Raw genomic sequence first — 7,753 nt, forward strand, 5'->3', positions numbered from 1 at the left:
TCTGTGTAAGAACTAAGAAAATAAATAATATATTCACTTTTTTTTTTTTTAGTGACAGAGGGACAAATAAGGACAGACAGATAGGAAGGAAGAGAGATGAGAAGCATCAATTCTTCATTGCATTGATTACTTTCTCATATGTGCCTTGGAGAGGTGGGCTACAGTCGAGTGAGTGACCCCTTGCTCAAGCTAGCAACTTTGGGTTCAAGCCAGCGACCATGGGGTCATGTTTATGATCCCATGCTCAAGCCAGAGACTCTGAGCTCAAGCTGGTGAGTCTGTGCTCAAGCTGGACGAGCCCACAATCAAGCTGGTGAACTCAGGGTTTCAAACCTGGGTCCTCAGAATAGCAGGCCGATGCTCTATCCACTGAGCCACTGCCTGGTCAGGCATATATTCACTTTCTCCAATAGTTCTCACTAGTCTCTTTTCCCTTCAAGTAATACAATCATTTTTAAAATAGTAAAATATTGTTTTTAATTCTAATAAAATATAAACCAACCATAAATTTTTGGCCTGAAACAAGGCCTCTGACTGATCAATAAAAATTAATAGGGATAAGTTATGTAGCCATATCTTCTTCAGAAGTCTTTCTGAAACTTCAAAATGTTTATGAATCACCTGGGAATTTTTCAGTTGGTCTGAGATTGAACTTGGAGATTCAGCATTTCTGTCATGTTTCCAGATGATGGCATTGTTGCTAGTCCATCAGTCATATTTCATACAGTAGTTCTTTAGGTCTTTTCTGAGGTTTTAGCAAGTACAAGATGTTCTAATATCTAGCAATCCCTTTAGAATACTGAAACTTCCTAGCACATCTCTGTCATAAAAACAGTGCCTTTAAAAACAAAACAACAAAAAAAAAAAAACAGTGCCTTTAAGTAAGGCAAATTTTGGAATATATTAATCTCTATCCTTAATCTTAGCTGTAGAATACAGAAGGAACAACTGTAGGAAACCTAAATCAACAAAATATCCCCGGAGTCTACTGGAACACGGTGGAAACTTCTGGAATCTGATCTCTTAGTAGGGGGTATTTTATCCCTAATCTCTACTTCTTTCCCTAGTATCAATCTAGTAAGTAGGGGTGACATTAGGAAAAAATACAGAAGATATGAGCATAATCCAATCCTGCAGTTTCTTCCTATATCACTACTGTTAACACTTATCTCATAAATACATCTTCAGTTCTTCAAACTGTTCTTCTATCTCCTTACCTCTCTCTCCCTCTCAAAGGTTCTCCTGGCTTTTGTGATAGAAATTCCAGGAAAGCTAGTGACTTTGCTAATCCCCCTAAACAAAACTTAGCCTGATTAAAAAAAAAAAGTATATATTGAGGAGCCACTGAGCCATTTCACCCGCAGGTGTTGTAAAGTACCAAAGGCTACAGAATTAATATTAATATTTTAGGAGGCTTGGAGGACATTTTATTAATTTGGGTTAAGGTGTGAAGAGAAATTGTGAGAATAGTCTCTGTACTGTGTGATTGGCATAACCAGGATGGATCTTGCCATTGTATTGTAAATGAAAAGGGAAGGAAAGCATAGATTCCCTGACATTCCACCACAGCTGTGGGGAAAGGAGTGAATGGCTAGCCAGGTGCAGGAAGGGAAAAGCCAAAATAAACCTTTTCTTATAACTATGAGCCATTTGTGGGCATTTGTCCCCACAGAAACTACCTCTCTTATGTAAATGCATGTGGTTAATACCTCTGACTCTGGACAGAGAGATGGCGGATGAACACTAGAAAATATAGGAAGGCCTTTTAATATGTAAAGAGATACCTTTTCTACCATTGTGTTGACTTGTAAATTTTGTTTTCTCCAAAATGATGTATGGTTTGCAAATTGAACGTGGTCCTATCATGTTAAAGGACATATGACTATAACCAATAGCGGTAAGGGGCTCCTAATTGCAATTTTTGCTTCTGTACTTCCCACTTACAAAACTATAAAAACTAAGTAGAACAAAGGGCCAGCGCGCTCTCCGTCAGATTTCTGTCGGAGTTCCCGCCGCTTGGCCAAGCTAGACAATAAAACTTTAATGTGTAAACGACGGACTTTGCTCCTGTCTTCCATATTTTGGGTTCCTCCGAATTTGGATTAAAAAAAAAAAAAATATATATATATATATATATATATATACACTTTTTGTTTGTTTGTTTGTTTGTTTTTTCTGAAGTTGGAAACGGGGAGGCAGTCAGACTCCCGCATGCGCCCGACCAGAATCCACCCGGCATGCCCACCAGGGGGCGATGCTCTGCCCATCTAGGGCATTGCTCTGTTGCAACCAGAGCCATTCTATTGCCTGAGGCAGAGGCCATGGAGCCATCCTCAGCATCTGGGCCAACTTTGCTCCAATGGAGCCTTGGCTGTGGGAGGGGAAGAGAGAGGCAGAGAGGAAGCAGAGGGGGAGGGGTGGAGAAGCAGATGGGCGCTTCTCCTGTGTGCCCTGGCCAGAATCGAACCTGGGACTCCTGTATGCCAGGCTGATGCTCTACCACTGAGTCAACAGGCCAGGGCCTTTTTTTTTTTTTTTTTTTTAAGTCAAAGATCATCATTGTAGAAGTGTTAGACTGAGCCAAGAAGGAAGGCAGGCCAAATGTGGGGATAAAACAATTTTGGGGGCATCTGCATATAGATGGGCTGAGACCCAGAAAGGAAGAGAAGCCCTAGTTCATAGAGGTCGGAGTCTGGCAAGATTTCCTGCAGCAGGGTGAAAACTCCCTTTACCTGTGGTGATTAAACAATGGAGGAGGGTGGTGACAGCCAGAGAGAGGCCAGTTCTAAGGAAACAGGTATCAAAGCCAGACACCACGCTCTACCCACTCTATCCAGATTCCAATGTTATGAGGGGTTTGCTTTCTTCTGGCCTAATCAGCCTTACAGGAAGAATTTATAATTCCTATTACAGTATACAGAAAAAAAAAAAGTATGAGTCTTTTATCTCTATTTAACCTAGTTCTTATAGGTGAAAAAAAGAAACTTTTAGATAACTGGTAAGTTCTGTTGATTATCTCATAGATAGGAGAGGCTGTGAGAAAGCATTCTTTTCTGCAGTGAGTTGGAAAAGAAGAAAAACCTTAATCAGAATCACTAAATAGTATACCTTTGGCTCCCCAAGTTACTGCTTCAGGATCTATCATATATAAGATTCTGGCTTGCATCTTGCACAAATGAGTAGGTAGAAAGACCCCCTGAAAAGCACTCCTTTAACTGCCTCTATAAGCAGACTCTGAGAATATATTCAGGCTTGAAACTAAGGCTGCTGTTGCTAAATGATGGTGGCAATGGAAAAGTTAGCCAATCTTCAGGGGCCCACTAATAAGAGGTAACAGGGATATAGCCTAGCCTGAGAAATAGTACTGGGTCATGTACATCAACAGAACCCTCATCAGCCCCATCTGTCGTGACTCAGTGGATAAAGTGTCAACCTGGAATGCTGCGGTCGCTGGTTCGAATCCCTGACCTTGCTTAGTCAAGGCACATTCAGGGACCAACTACTACAAGATGATGCTTCCCACTCCTCCCTTTCACTTTTCTCTCTCTCTCTCATCTCTTTCAAAAAAAAAATCAATAAAGAACCCTCATCAGCCCTGTTGGTCAAATAAGTTTTTAAATATGATATATAGGTTTGCTTGCTTACAGTTTGTATTGGTGTGGGGGACAGGCTGTAAGCAGGCAGAGTCGTTATACCCTACGGCTTAGTTTTAAGACTAACACTTTCCCCCCTAAGTGACTTTGTATCAAAGACTTCCTTGTTTGTATATTGGATTAAAGGTTTTAATTTCTACACTATAGAATGTGGCAGACTGGGAGCTTGCTCTCTCTCAGTTCCTGAAATTAGCATTAGAGAGGAGAGCAGAGAAAGACTATGTGGGGGAGAGGAGAAGCAGCCAAGATGGTGAAATGCTGAAGAAGCCAGTTTCTGCAGAGTTTGTGCAGAAAGGAGATGGGGAACAGAGGTGAATAAGGCTGGTGAGCTAGAAACCTTTGATTCTAAGAAACTCGGATAAGTTAGTGGCTTTGGGAGCCCTGAATGGAAAGGGAAGTGTTTTCCCACTGTGTGTATTTCTTGCCCGCCGGGTGCAAGCTAGAATTAAAGCTAATGGCCCACCAGTTCTTGGCTCCGTTGTTTCATTACTGTCTGTCCAAATCAAATGCGAACCTGCATGGGCCAGGAGGCTGTGATAGTGGCCGTGGCTACTGGCTTTACAAGCTCTAACTCCTCATTCTCTCTCTCTCTTTTTTTTTTTTTTTTTTACAGAGACAGAGAGTCAGAGAGAGGAATAGACAGGGACAGACAGACAGGAACGGAGGGATGAGAAGCATCAATCATTAGTTTTTCGTTGCACATTGCAAACACCTTTGTTGTTCATTGATTACTTTCTCGTATGTGCCTTGACCGCGGGCCTTCAGCAGATCGAGTAACCCCTTGCTCGAGCCAGTGACCTTGGGCTCAAGCTGGTGAGCTTTTGCTCAAACTAGATGAGCCCACGCTCAAGCTGGCAACCTCAGGATCTCAAACCTGGGTCCTCGGCATCCCAGTCCGACGCTCTATCCACTGCGCAACCGCCAGGTCAGGCAACTCCTCACTCTCTTAAACCTCTTACTCCACCTCCTGCATTGCACTATAAATACTGTCATCAGTGACCTAGAGCCAAAGAAGCCTCTATTAAAATGAAAATCAGAATTTCAGAAAACTTACATCCATCACTATAAGTTTGACATTGTAGGGCCAGGGGCTGCCATTATCGTGGCCATGCACATGCAGGTTCTCATTGGATTCGGGCAGACAGTAAAGAAACTGTGGAGCCAAAAAATGGTTGGCCATTCCTTTATTAAAGTCTCACACTGGCAGACAAGCAAACAGGCAGGGAAAACACTTCCCACTCATTTAGAGCTCCCAAAGCCCTGATGCATTCTCCAGTTCCACAACCAGGAGAATCTTCTCCAGTTTTTCCTAGAATCAAAGGCGCCCACAAACTTCAGTAGGGCTCCCAAAGCCCCTCAGCTCTGGTTCGCCATCTGCACACCTCTCTCTCTCTCTCTCTCTCTCTCTCTCTCTCTCTCCACAAACTAGCTTCTTCTTCAGCACTCTGCATTCTCTCTGCTTTCCCTGCAAAACTGCCTGGGCCCACACAGACCCCTCCTCCAGCAACATTAGCAAAACACTGGCCCCTCCCAAGCAGGAATGCAATCCACAATTTGCAATCAACTGCCCTGCTCTGAGGGCAAGCACACAGTGGGCTGCCCAATGCCATTTTTTAACAGTAAAAGTAAGCAAACTAAAAAAAAATACAGATTCTACAAACTCATTTGCCCAATAATATTGTATAATGAAGTGTGTTAACTTTTGCAAGATATGTGTAACTCAGTGAACTGGTATTTTCCAATTGCCAATGAATGCATGATGTTACTTAATCATCTGTTGGTAAAAGATCCATTCAAAATGCTAGCTAGACCATTTTAATAGTGTAAGAAGAGATCACTGGAGCCCTGGCCAGTTGGCTCAGTGGTAGAGCGTCGGCCTGGCGTGCAAGAGTCCCAGGTTTGATTCCCGGTCAAGGCACACAGGAGAAGTGCCCATTTGCTTCTCCACCCCTCCCCCTCTCCTTCCTCTCTGTCTCTCTCTTCCCCTCCTGCAGCGGAGGCTCCATTGGAGCAAAGATGGCCCGGGCGCTGAGGATGGTTCTGTGGCCTCTGCCTCAGGCATTAGAATGGCTCTGGATGCAACAGAGCGATGCCCCAGAGGGGCAGAGCATCGCTCCCTGGTGGGCATGTTGGGTGGATCCCGGTCCGGCGCATGCGGGAGTCTGTCTGACTGCCTCCCCGTTTCCAGCTTCGGAAAAATGCAAAAAAAAACAAACAAAAAAAAGAAGAGATCACTGATATGACTTCACATTACACATTACAACTCACCTTTAAGAAACTTATAACTTCTCAAATTTTGGTGTAATATCAAAAAAGAATATCCATAGTTATCTGGAAAAGCTCTTAAATACTCCTCTATTTCCAACTACATGGCTTAGGCCAGATTTTCTTCATGTACTTCAACCAAAATGATATGTCACAACAGGTTAAATGCAGAAGTAGATACAAATCCAGTGATAATCTATTAAGCCAGACAGAAAGATATGTGCAAAGCATGTAAAATGATGCTACGCTTTTTTTTGTTTTGAAAAAGTCATTTTCATAAACTGTTTATCATATAATGGTAAAGTTGTTGCTACTAACTTTAAATAAATACATACATATTTGTTCTCATTTTTAATTTATACATGGGAAATATTGATTTGTATAAGTCACATAAAGATCTTTGGGGTTCTCAAGAATTTTTAAGAGTGTATGGAGTTCGGAGAAGTTTGAGAACTGCTTGTCTACTCTAAGCTAAGGACTATGTTTCATTACTTTTAATTTTAAATGTGTCTCTGATAATTGTACAGAATGTTAGCTATATTTTGCTTGTGAAATGATATAGCACACAGTAATTCTTTCTATGATTATGGAAAATTAAGACAAATGAGGAAAAAATAAATAGTACTGGCTGAAAACAAAGAAACAAATATTTGTGTCTCTGGCCAAAGTGATATAGTCACTACACATAGGTTAGTTTTATTGGAAAATATATTATGATCTACCAACAGTTGACTTACAAATATACCAATTCTGGCTCTTTGAAGAAGACATGAGAAGGTATAATTCTATATTTGGTCTTGATTACACAAGGTCATAAAACCTCTCACTATTTTTGGATTTGCTTCTGTATTTATTAGTCTCTTTCCATTGGAGTCGTTTGGGGGCACAGAGTGGTTTTCTTTTTGATTGCGAGGGCCAGAGGATCTGGCACAAAGTATGACTTAATAAGTATTTGCTGAATGAATCAACAAAATAAAGACTTAAGACAAACAAAGGTCACTCCAGAGTGACATTTAAATATATGTATGTTTCCTCCACGATCTGAAACATCAGCCAGAACACCCTGGTTCAAGACACTGTCATTTCCCCCCTCCTTTGCTTTGTCTCCCTTAAAGTCTATTCTCAAAAGAAAAGTCTGAGTGAGGCTTTTTAAATGTAAGTCAGGTCATGTAATTCTTTTCCTGATCTCCTCCATGAGATGTGCATCTCAAATAAAATAAAAACCAAAGTCTTTACAAAACCCAACACAATCTGTCACTCCTAACCTCTTCCCCCACTCGCCTTTCTCATCTGACTCCTGGCCTCCATGGTGTTTCCCAAACAAGCCAGGCTTGCCACTGACCAAGCGCCTTGGAGCAGTGTGTTTCCTTTGCCTGGACAGCTTTTCTCAGATTAGCAGCTCCCCGCCCCCCATAATTGCATAAGATAGTTTACTCTATTATCTCCTTCAAATATTTGCTGAACGTAAATTTCAACAAAGCCGAAATTATTTCCAATTTAAAAGCTGTACCATGTCCTTCTACACTGTCATCTTCTTTTATTGTTTTTTTTTGTTTGTTTGTTTGTTTTTGATACCGTGTGTTACTTAACAGCTCACCACACTATTTGTGAGCTCATTTTAGGTCTCTAGTAGAGTGTAAACTCCCTACGGCCAAGATTTTGCCCCAATGTTTTGAGGGCTCGGCACATAGAAAACAATAAAGAATTCCAGTAACTCAACATCTTATGTCCATAGAGCTGGGCAACCCTCTTAACTTTGCTCAAACCTAAGTTTCAGCACCATCTTAAACCGCGAAAGCTCTCGCTACATCTACTTTTTTTTTCCTCTAACAACT

The sequence above is a fragment of the Saccopteryx leptura genome, chromosome 3 (genome assembly GCF_036850995.1).
Source record: "Saccopteryx leptura isolate mSacLep1 chromosome 3, mSacLep1_pri_phased_curated, whole genome shotgun sequence".
In the NCBI taxonomy this organism is placed as follows: domain Eukaryota; kingdom Metazoa; phylum Chordata; class Mammalia; order Chiroptera; family Emballonuridae; genus Saccopteryx; species Saccopteryx leptura.